Source organism: Schistocerca piceifrons, chromosome 10 (assembly GCF_021461385.2).
Source record: "Schistocerca piceifrons isolate TAMUIC-IGC-003096 chromosome 10, iqSchPice1.1, whole genome shotgun sequence".
Taxonomy (NCBI): Eukaryota; Metazoa; Arthropoda; class Insecta; order Orthoptera; family Acrididae; genus Schistocerca; species Schistocerca piceifrons.
The window spans coordinates 50,761,534-50,774,361 of NC_060147.1; the positions used below are offsets into that span (position 1 = coordinate 50,761,534).

General features: G+C 45.9%; 1 non-coding gene across 1 annotated transcript; it reads left to right on the forward strand.

Moving 5' to 3' along the window:
* Window positions 1-485: 485 nt before the first annotated feature.
* Window positions 486-560, forward strand: Trnat-ugu. Its single transcript has one exon. It is a non-coding gene; the product is annotated as a tRNA-Thr (tRNA).
* The last annotated feature ends 12,268 nt before the right edge of the window (window positions 561-12,828 follow it).

A 12,828-nucleotide genomic window follows, 5' to 3' on the forward strand; every position in this document is an offset into this window, starting at 1 on the left:
AGTGACCAACAGTAGTGAAATGATAATTAAATCGACACCCTACCTGCAAACAGGCGTTGATATACATCATTGGGGACATGTTGAAAATGTAAGCAGGACATCCTGGGTTCGAGTCCCGATCGGGACACACATTTTAAAAATGTCTCCAATGATGCATAACAACGCCTGTTTCCAGCTAGGGCGTCGATTTAATTATCATTCCATTCTAGAGAAGCTGCACGGTCATCAATGGTATCTATTCTTTCGGGAACAGATACTACCGTCATGTATAGTTAAAATATGGCCACTTGGCCATTGACCTTCTTGTGCGAACGCACACGCTATGCCCCAACGGGAGTTGGTAGATTAAGCTGCCACGAGTAATGAATGTGATGGGTAAACATCTCTAAGGAGCACTACGAATGTAGCGGTGTCGACATGCTGGGAATGTGGGCCTCACGGGGAGCGTGCAAGGGATATGTCCCTGAAGGCGCAGTATCCTCTGTGCCGTCGGTGGCTCAAGTGGATAGAGCGTCTGCCATGTAAGCAGGAGATCCCGGGTTCGAGTCCCGGTCGGGGTACACATTTTCAACTGTCCCCAATGATGTATATCAACGCCTGATTGCAGGTAGGGTTTCGATTTAACTATCATTTTATTCTAGTGAAGCTACACGGTCATAAATGGTATCTGTTCTTTCGGGAACAGATTCTACATATAGGCCAATAGTAGTCCCCCATCATGTTGGTGTTTCAGCTGCCTTGGTAGCGTTTTTCCCTCACTTTAATGTCCTGGTGAAAACTCTCTCCTCGCTCCTCATTAACGTCTCGCGTATTGTCAGGGAAGTAATCAAGGTGACTGTTCCAAAAGTGTACTTTCAGGCTCATTAAACACCCTAAAGTTTTAAACTTCTTTAACATTGTAGCTATAATAAAAACATATTCTAGGCCTTTTTCATGTCCTAAGGACTTTGTAACGACTTGTTTGTACGACAGCCATGCTTCTTTCTCATTTAAGGTCATTGTGGATTCAAAGTTAACATCCAACATCAATTTTCGAATGTCAGGTCTGACAAAGACGCCTTCTTTTAGTTTAGCTTCTGAAACGTGTGGAAACTTTTGGCAGAGATACTTAAAACATGGTCCATCTTTGGGTAAAGACTTTACAAACTGTTTCATTACGCCTAACTTTATATGTAGAGCTGGTAGGAGTAGGTTTTTTGGATCATTTGAAACGTCCCCTTAGAAAAATTAATGAATTACTGGGCTGATAAGCCCCTTACGTTATCTGATTTTCAAACAGCTGAGCAGAACTGAACGTATTCAGACATTTCGCTCTTTACCTATTCTGATCAACACTAAACTGACAGACAATATTTTTAGCGCAACGCAATCTGACTTTTAATAATCCCTACAAAAGAATGGCCCCGACTAACAATAACCTATACCCTTCACAAACCACTTACCTCACAAAAATCTTCGTTACTCAAATTACTGCAATACAGCGAGCGCCAATACAGCCAGCTAAATAAAATATTCTAACTACTGAAGTCACTAACTACCGATAGGCATAGCAAATGAAAGATTTTGATAAAGAACAAACAATGTATTTACCTTAATAGTGTTCAAAAGTCATAATATATATAGCAGTTCATGACATCCAGTCTTATAAATTTACTGTCTCTGATGGACACACGTCCAGATCATCCGCTCTCAAAACTCCGCCATCTCTCTCCCCACATCCACCACTGCTGGCGGCTCACCTCCAACTGCTCAACGCTACGCGCTGTTCACATCCAGCTGCCCAACACTACAATAGCAAAAAACAATGCAAACCAGCCACAGACTGCACACAGCACAGCCAGTGATTTTCATGTAGAGCGCTACATGGCGTTACCAACATAAAAACCTAAACAACCTACTTACACATTCACACACTAAACATGGAAATTTGGTAAAGCGACCTTGCTGACCAAGGAGCATGCGTGTTACTTTTAGATCCCCACATATCATCCAACTATGACCAGAATGGCCTATTTTATTTAGCACTACTCCTAGGTTTTCATAGCTTTGTTTCACATGTACTCGATGTCCAACAGGTATACATGGATACATGTTACCATTGTGTAATTTTTTTCTTAAGTTCCTATGGGACCAAACTGCTGAGGTTATCGGTCCCTAAGCTTACACACTACTTAATCTAACTTCAACTAACTTACGCTAACGACAACACACACACATGCCCGAGGGAGGACTCGAACCTCCGACTGGGGGAGCCGCGCGGACCGTGACAAGCCGCCTAAGAGCGCGCGGCTACACCGCGCGGCCATGGTTGTATGAATCGTGCAACTTTTTATAAATGAGTAGAGCAGTTCAAAAATGGTGGCGACTCAGTGACTGACGAAAACCGTTCTGGCCGACCAGTTGCAGTTTCAACTAGCTCGGTCGCAGGTTCGAATCCTGCCTCGGGCATGGATGTGTGTGATGTCCTTAGTGTGGTGTCACCGCCAGACACCACACTTGCTAGGTGGTAGCCTTTAAATCGGCCGCGGTCCGTTAGTATACGTCGGACCCGCGTGTCGCCACTGTCAGACCGAGCGCCGCCACACGGCAGGTCTAGAGACACTTCCTAGCACTCGCCCCAGTTGTACAACCGACTTTGCTAGCGATGGTTCACTGACAAATTACGCTCTCATTTGCCGAGACGATAGTTAGCATAGCCTTCAGCTACGTCATTTGCTACGACCTAGCAAGGCGCCATTATCAATTGCTATTTATCTTGTGATGCATGTACCGTCAGACCGATATTCACCAATTATGGATTAAAGTTCAGTATTCCAGAAGCTACGTACTATTTTTGCTACTATAAGACCTTGACCTGTTCCAGACCTCACGCCAGCCTGCGTGAGCTTAAACGCGTGCCTTTCGGCTTCCTCTCATAGTGGCTTGGCTGTCTTGCCAAGTCACAACACTTAGGTTAGTTAGGTTTAAGTAGTTCTAAGTTCTAGGGGACTGATGACCACAGATGTTAAGTCCCATAGTGCTCAGAGCCATTTGAACCATTTTTCAACTGACTCACTTGAAAGTTGAACTGATGACATTATTCGTGCCGACCACCATGTGACTGTGGAAATGATAGTCGATAAGGTTCAAGTTAGTACTGGTACAGTTCATAAGATTATCTGTAACAAGCTGAAGTACCGCAAAACATGGGCAAGATGGGTCCTAAAGGAATTGACGCGGCTGCACAAGGAAAGAAGTTTGAGAGTCTGCACAGAGCTAAAGGAACGTTATGAAAGAGAAGGTGAGCACTTGCTAAAAAAAATTTTAACTTGTGATGAAACTTGGGTTCACTGTTACGAGCCAGAATCAAAAAGACAAAGCATCGAGTGGAAGCACACCAATTCACCTGTCAAGAAAAAATTCAAATCCCAAGCATGAGCAGGAAAATTCATGTTGACGTTGTTTTGGGATGCTGAAGGCCCAGTTTTTTGTGATTATCTCTAAGAGCTGCGTACAATGAACAGCCAATACTGCTTGGATTTGCTTTTAAACAAGGTTAAGCCAGCCATGAGAGAGAGACGTCGTGGATCTCAGAGGAGAGGTGTGATTCTCCAGCAAGATAACGCACGTCCTCATATAGCTCAACTACCCGTGAAACCATCACCAAAATGGGCTGGGAAGTACTGCCTCATCCCCCTTACAGTCCTGATTTAGCACCTAGTGATTACCATTTGTTTGGTGCACTGAAGGAGGCATTACGTGGGAAGAGGTTACAGGACAATGAGGACGTGAAGAAGTTTGTGGGAAATTGGTTCAAACATCGAGATAAAGAGTTCTTTGCAGCCGGAATAAAAACGGTTGTAGCCCATTGGAACAAGTGCATGAATGTTCAAGAGGATTATGTCGAAAAGTAGGATAAGTACTGTTTTGTAAAAATTAATGTTTTTTCCTATAAACCAATTTGTTTCTTTTGTTACTGAATGACCGTCGTACTTTACATGCGTGAAACTTGAATAACACAAAAGTAATTTTACACCTTACACGGGATTGTACAATCAAAAAAGAAAAGAAATACATGTGCTTCAGTACTACAATATGAGGCATTCAAATGCAACCCGGTCACTAGTGTAAAGTAACGGTAACGATTTAATTAACTCGAAAATGTAGTTATACACAGTACGCATACTCAAAAATAGTCGCCAGAACTGTTGGCACATTTATCCCATTGCGACACTAGCCGGTCGATTCGATCCTGGAAGAAGCTGTCGGATCCGGACATTTCGTCGTCCGTTGCAAATCGATTGCGAATAGCCGGAGGTCCCGTGAAAGTCACATGGTGAAAGGTCGCGACTGTACAGTGCAGGTTCCAGCGTTCCCCACCGAAATTGCTGGAATGTCGTCTTCCAGTAACTCGCGCCCCTCAAGGAATCGTTTGCGTCATTCCACCGCACCTGAACGACTCAGACTGTACTCACCGTACACAGCCTTCATCCGTCGATACATTTCACGGCCTCCAAATCCGTCCGCCGCCAAAAATCGAATCACTCCTCTTTGTTCCTTCTTACACGCCTGCATGTTCGGCAGTGGACGATAACTCGTGTGACCACTTTCTCTTCAGCGTGAAACCTCACTGGCGCTATGCAACATCAGATGGTGCGCACGCGTCACTCTCTCTATTAACAGATGGCGCCACCATACCCGCAGTTCGTGGTGCCACCTTACGTGTAAGGCACAGGTAGACGCACTGACCAGGTTTCATTTGAATGAACCTCGTAGTATAGTGACTCAAAGAAATGCTTGTGTTGATTATACAGGGTTATTACAAATGATTGAAGCGATTTCACAAATTCCCTGTAGCTCCATTCATTGACATATGGTCACGACACACTACAGATACGTAGAAAAACTCATAAAGTTTTGTTCGGCTGAAGCCGCACTTCAGGTTTCTGCCGCCAGAGCGCTCGAGAGCGCACTGAGACAAAATGGCGACAGGAGCCGAGAAAGCGTATGTCGTTCTTGAAATGCACTCACATCAGTCAGTCATAACAGTGCAACGACACTTCAGGACGAAGTTCAACAAAGATCCACCAACTGCTAACTCCATTCGGCGATGGTATGCGCAGTTTAAAGCTTCTGGATGCCTCTGTAAGGGGAAATCAACGGGTCGGCATGCAGTGAGTTTCATGCGTAGCCCGCGGAAGTCGACGAATAAAGCAAGCAGGGAGCTAAACGTACCACAGCCGACGGTTTGGAAAATCTTACGGAAAAGGCTAAAGCAGAAGCATTTCTTAAACAGGTGATTCGAAAACCGATGGATCGGTCGTGGTGGAGATTATGATCAACAATTCATGTCATGGCCTCCACGCTCTCCCGACTTAACCCCATGCGATTTCTTTCTGTGGGGTTATGTGAAAGATTCAGTGTTTAAACCTCCTCTACCAAGAAACGTGCCAGAACTGCGAGCTCGCATCAACGATGCTTTCGAACTCATTGATGGGGACATGCTGCGCCGAGTGTGGGAGGAACTTGATTATCGGCTTGATGTCTGCCGAATCACTAAAGGGGCAAATATCGAACATTTGTGAATGCCTAAAAAAACTTTTTGAGTTTTTGTATGCGTGTGCAAAGCATGTGTGAAAATATCTGATATAATAAAGTTATTGTAGAGCTGTGAAATCGCTTCAATCATTTGTAATAACCCTATATAAGTACTCCGTAGCCCGAGGGTATCCAGAAGACCTGACCCTACCTTTTTATTGGCAGCAGAACCCGAGGTACGAGCACCATAGAGTCTCGCGTTTTGGAACGTATACGAGGTGCGACAATAAAGTAATGAGACTGATTTTCTTTGCAAGATGTGGCAACCCTGCAGGCTTGCGTAGGCACAATATCTTTGAGCTCGGTCTATAAGCTGCTTCTAGTCCAAGCGGCACATCGATGCAAATCCTCAGTCGTGAGTTGTGCTGTAATAAGTTAACACGTGTTTGTCTCGTCACGGAAATGGAACTGCATAATATTGTGCAACGGTATGCCAATTCTTTTTGTGTTAAATTGGGTGAAAAAGTGACGACAACTTATGGTGAGCTACAGAAGGCTTTTGGAGAGGAGGTTATGTCAAGATCTCAAGTTTTTCCTTGGCATAAAATGTTTAGTGAAGGCAGAGCGAATGTTGAAGATTAAGACCGCAGTGGACGACCATCAGCCTCACGGACGGATGTCAACTTGGCGAGGGTGCGTGAACTCGTACAATCTGATCGATGATTATCTGTGAAAATGATTGCAAAAGAACTGAACATCAATCTAGAGACGGTTTGTGTAATAATAACTGAAGATTACCGTATGAGAAAGATTTGCGCAAAAACGGTCCCCAAAAATCTCACACCACAACAGCGAGAAACACGGAAAAATGTTGTAGCCGATCTGTTAGAGCAAACGGAAATCAGTCCAGAATTTTTGAGCCGTGTTATCACTGGTGATGAAAGTTGCTTTTTTTTTTTCAGTACGATGCAGAGACCAAACGCCAAAGTTCGCAGTGGTGCTAGGACGGATCACCCAGACCAAAAACAAAAAAAATGGCTCTGAGCACTATGGGACTTAACATCTGTGGTCATCAGTCCCCTAGAACTTAGAACTACTTAAACCTAACTAACCTAAGGGCATCACACACATCCATGCCCAAGACAGGATTCGAACCTGCGAGACCAAAAACAGCTTGCATGTCAAAGTGAAAAGTGAAATGCATGCTTGTGTGCTTCTTTGATTCCAAGGGAATTGTTTGAAACGAGTGGGTGGCTCCTGGACAAGCAGTTAGTCACTATTACTGCATAGGAATTTTAGAAAGACTTCGTAAAAAAGTTATTTGTGTCCGTGCCAAAGTTGCTGATAATTGTATTCTGCATCACGATAATGCGCCATCCCACACTGCTCTGTCAGTACAGCAATTTTTAACCTCAAAACAAATTTCAGTACTACCACAGCCACCTTATTCACCAGATATCGCTCCGTGCGACTTTTTTCTATTTCCAAAACGCCGGTCAAGGGACACCATTTTCAAGCAACAAAAGATGTCCAAAAAGCTGTGACGAGGGTCTTGGAGGATATTACAGAAGATGAGTTCCAGAAATGTTTCCATCAGTGGCAGAAGCGCTGGAAAAAATGTGCACGATCAGAAGGGAACTACTTCGAAGGGGACAACACTAAACCTGACTAAAACAGTAAGCAACATTTTTTTGCACATCAGTCTCATTACTTTATTGTCTACGACTACATCTATATTTATACTCCGCAAGCCACCCAATGGTGTGTGGCGGAGGGCACTTTACGTGCCACTGTCATTGCCTCCCTTTCCTGCTCCAGTCGCGTATGGTTCGCGGGAAGAACGACTGCCGGAAAGCCTACGTGCGCGCTCTAATCTCTCTAATTTTACATTCGTGATCTCCTCGGGAGGTATAAGTAGGGGGAAGCAATATATTCGATACCTCATCCAGAAACGCACCCTCTCGAAACCTGGCGAGCAAGCTACACCGCGATGCAGAGCGCCTCTCTTGCAGAGTCTGCCACTTGAGTTTGCTAAACATCTCCGTAACGCTATCACGGTTACCAAATAACCCTGTGACGAAACGCGCCGCTCTTCTTTGGATCTTCTCTATCTCCTCCGTCAAACCGATCTGGTACAGATCCCACACTGGTGAGCAATACTCAAGTATAGGTCGAACGAGTGTTTTGTAAGCCACCTCCTTTGTTGATGGACTACATTTTCTAAGCACTCTCCCAATGAATCTCAACCTGGCACCCGCCTTACCAACAAGTAATTTTATATGATCACTCCACTTCAGATCGTTACGTGTGGATACTCCCAGATAGTTTACAGAAGTAACTGCTACCAGTGTTTGTCCCGCTATCATATAATCATACAATAAAGGATCCTTCTTTCTACGTATTCGCAATACATTACATTTGTCTATGTTAAGGGTCAGTTTCCATTCCCTGGTCCAAGTGCTTATCCGCTGCAGATCTTCCTGCATTTCGCTGCAATTTTCTAATGCTGCAACTTCTCTGTATACTACAGCAACATTCACGAAAAGCAACATGGAACTTCCGACACTATCTACTAGGTCATTTACATATATTGTCGAACCTCGTAACGTACGCATCCTGTCGCACCCTGGTACGATTCTCTTGAAATGCAAACAGGAGCTATATTTATGCATTCCACGACAATTGGAAGCTGTTTTCAGCGCAAACGATTTCCATATACAGTGTTAGCCATAATAATGTTTTCGTGTGTTTTTGTCCGAGCCCTGCAGATTTAGATGGGGGCTTCCTGTACAGGTCTAGACCGCCCACAATGCAAACACTCCTGTTGCGCGCATTCCTCTCGGATGGTCCAGACCGCAGTTCTGGTTGTCCACTGGAGCAGAACCTTTAAATTACACCGGCCCGGCCCGCTTCCGCGGACCAGACAGCCAGGTTGACTTCATTACGGCGGCAGCAAAGCCGAAGCACGAGCGGGAGGCAGGGGCGGAGGGGGGAGGTTTTAGGGGCGGCAGCGCGTTTCTGGTGTACACTGGCGCAGGCCGGCGAGATGAGGAAATTTAATATCGCCGCGCGCAGAGAGCTTCCGCCCTGCGACCCAGGCAGAGGTGGTGACAGGGTGGCGGGGGGGGGGGGGGGGGGGCGGCAAAATAGAGAGCGCCTCTGTCTGTAGGGTGGGTCTCTCTAATGCCGGATGTGCGACCCGCACTTCAAACTACTAACGAACCGCGGCGAGCGGAAATAACTACAGGTGCTCCACAGGGGTCAGTACTGGGACTGCTTGTAGTCTCTCTCCTCCTCCGTTCGTAGATACAACATGACAACACTATCATTTTTTTTCTACACGTCCCACACTAGTCACGAAATCATTGCCATTTACACTTGATACAAGATGTCTGAAAGAAAGTTTCGGATAGCCTTTCTCTTCTCTTTCCGTGTAATTTTAAAAGACGAGCTACTCTTAACGCAGAGTGTGGGTGAATGAGTAATAGGATTACAAAGGACAAACAAATTGGCATATTGTTTATGTTCTGCACGGGTATGCTGCCGGATATTCACTACACGATATTTCGGCGATCCATCTGGCCGCCATCTTCAGGTGTGATTGCTGTGTACGCAATCACGCCGGAACTGAATGAATATACGATGGGTCCAGGCCACTACGCCTGAGCGACAAGCGGAAGAGCTGCCCCCTTTTGTATCCCGCCTGGATAGGCGGTGCGTGGGTCTGCTCCTGTGCTTCTGTAATATAGGCCGAGTAAAGGAAGCGAGTAATAACAGGAGAGGTGAAGCACTTCGGTACTGCACGTAACTTTAACACTTTTAATAGAGTCAAAAACACAACTAAATATCAAATGCATACATAATTTTGTCGAGGATGTGAAATAAGGATGACTGTTCGTATAATCTTAAAACTAACAACTACTCGTTGCTGTCCAGACATTAACTGAACGTACGAGGTGCATTCAAGTTCTAAGGCCTCCGATTTTTTTTTTCTCCGGACTGGAAAGAGATAGAAACATGCGCATTGTTTTAAAATAAGGCCACGTTCATTGTCAATACGTCCCAGAGATGGCAGCACCGTACGGCAGATGGAATTTTACCGCCAGCGGCGAGAATGAGAACTGTTTTAAATACTTAAAATGGCGACGTTTTCCTTACTTGAACAGCGCGCAATCATTCGTTTTCTGAATTTGCGTGGTGTGGAACCAATTGAAATTCATCGGCAGTTGAAGGAGACATGTGGTGATGGAGTTATGGATGTGTCGAAAGTGCGTTCGTGGGTGCGACAGTTTAATGAAGGCAGAACATCGTGTGACAACAAACCGAAACAACCTCAGGCTCGCACAAGCTGGTCTGACGACACGATCGAGAAAGTGGAGAGAATTGTTTTGGGGGATCGCCGAATGACTGTTGAACAGATCGCCTCCAGAGTTGGCATTTCTGTGGGTTCTGTGCACACAATCCTGCATGACGACCTGAAAATGCGAAAAGTGTCATCCAGGTGGGTGCCACGAATGCTGACGGACGACCACACGGCTGCCCGTGTGGCATGTTGCCGAGCAATGTTGACACGCAACGACAGCACAAATGGGACTTTCTTTTCGTCGGTTGTGACAATGGATGAGACGTGGATGCTATTTTTCAATCCAGAAACAAAGCGCCAGTCAGCTCAATGGAAGCATACAGGTTCACCGCCACCAAAAAAATTTCGGGTAACCGCCAGTGCTGAAAAAATGATGGTGTCCATGTTCAGGGACAGCGAGGGCGTAATCCTTACCCATTGCGTTCCAAAGGGCACTACGGTAACAGGTGCATCATATGAAAATGTTTTGAAGAACAAATTTCTTCCTGCACTGCAACAAAAACTTCCGGGAAGGGCTGCTCGTGCACTGTTTCACCAAGACAACGCAACCGCACATCGAGCTAACGTTACGCAACAGTTTCTTCGTGATAACAACTTTGAAGTGATTCCTCATGCTCCCTACTCACCTGACCTGGCTCCTAGTGACTTTTGGCTTTTTCCAACAGTGAAAGACGCTCTCCGTGGCCGCACATTCACCAGCCATGCTGCTATTGTCTCAGCGATTTTCCAGTGGTCAAAACAGACTCCTAAAGAAGCGTTCACCGCTGCCATGGAATCATGGCGTCAGCGTTGTGAAAAATGTGTACGTCTGCAGGGCGATTACGTCGAGAAGTAACGCCAGTTTCATCGATTTCGGGTGAGTAGTTAATTAGAAAAAAAATCGGAGGCCTTAGAACTTGAATGCACCTCGTAACTAACACAAAGTCTCGATAGCAAACTAGCCCAGTCGGTAGTAGAAGCGATATTTCCAGGCCGTCTGCTCTTGATGAGATGGGCCGAAAATCAAGACGGCACTCCCTGAGCTCCACAGTGTCGGCCAGAGGGCGCTGTTTTCGACGTAGTCTTCTCTCGTAGTGCCAACTTACGAGAGCGTCGCGGCATCGTAACTATCGACGCTACACCCCCTACGAAACGAAGAATTGCAGCGCCACCGGTGCGGCGGCAGAAGCTGGCGAAAGTGATAAATCGCAAATTAAGATGTACCGGGGCGAAAACTAGATCGTTGTTGTTTTGTATCATAAAAAATAGGCTTATACATCTTGCTTGAAGCAAAACCTTTGTCTCTATTAATAATGTCATCAGATAATTGTATTTCGATGGATTCCTTGAGCACATGGTGCGAAGCCGGAGCAATAATTTGCGTCTCTTTAAATGACATGATATGCCCTTCATTGAAACAACGTTCGGCGACGTCAGACTTTTCAGACCGAACATTGTCTCAAGGGCAGGCGTATCAAGATGGCGGCCAGATGGATCGCCGAAATATCGTGTAGTGAAAACGATCATATACGGCAGCATACCCGTGAAGAGAATAAACATATAAGACGCCGCAAAAATCTACGGAATCACATCAAATTGACACATTTATTGAAATGTACTTTGAAGACAAGGAAAAGTACAGCGATAACCCGCAACATTATGACCACTGTCCATCGCAACGTCGTATGCCGCCTGGTTGCGTTGCGGGCGCGTGACTCGGTAACAAAGGAACACCATGTGATCAAAAGTATCCGGACACCTGGTTGAAAACAACTTACAAGTTCGCAGTGCACTCCACCTGTAATGCTGCAAATTCAGTATGGTGTTGGCCCAGCTGTGGTGACAGCTTCCACTCTCGCGGGCACATGTTCAATCAGGTGCTGGAGGGTTTCTTGGGGAATACCAGCCTATTGTTCCCGTACTGCTGCACTGAGGAGAGGTATTGGTGTCGGTCTGTGAGGCCTGGCACGAAGTCGGTGTTCGAAAACATCCCAAAGGTGTTGTATAGGATTCAGGTCAGGCCTCTGTGCAGGTCAGTGCATTGTGGGGATGTTATTGTCGTGTAACCACTCTTCCACAGGCCATGCTTCATGAGCAGGTGCTCGATCGTGTTGGAAGATGCAATCACCATCCTCGAATTGCTCTTCAACAGTGGCAAGCAAGAATGTGCTTAAAACATCAATCTAGGCCTGTGCTGTGATTGTGTCACGCAAAACAACAAGGGGTGCAGGCCCCCCTCCACGAAAAACACGACCGCACCATGACACCACTACCTCCGAATTTTACTGTTGGCACTAGACACGCTGGCAGATGACGTTCACCGGGCATTCGCCATACCCACGCCCTGCCATCTGATCGCTACAATGTGTACCATGATTCGTCACTCCACACAACGTTTTTCCACTGTTCAATCGTGCAATGTTTACGCTGCTTACGCCAAGCAAGGCGTCGTTTGGCATTTAACGGCGTGATGTGTGGCTTATTAGCAGCTGCTCGACCATGAAATACAAGTTTTCTCATTTCCGCCTAACTGTCATACTACTTGCAGTGGATTCCTGTGTGATGTTTTGGATACATGTCTGCGTGTTACACATTACGAACCTCTTCAGCTGTCGGCGGTCTGTCACTCAACAGACGAGGCCGGCCTGTCCGCTTTTGCGCTGTACGTGGCCATTCTCGTTTCCAATTCATTATCACTTCGCAAACAGTGGACCTAGGGATTTTTAGGAGCATGGAAATCTCGCGTGCAGACGTACGACACAAGTAACACCCAATCACCTGACCAAGTTCGAAGTCCGTGAGTTCTGCGGAGCGCCCCATTCTGCTCTCACACCATTTCTAACGACTACTGAGGTCTCTGATATGGAGTACCTGGCAGTAGGTGGCAGCACAATGCACCTAATATGGAAAACGTATGTTTTTGGGGGTGTCCGGATACGTTTAATAACACATAGTGTATGCAAGCGAAG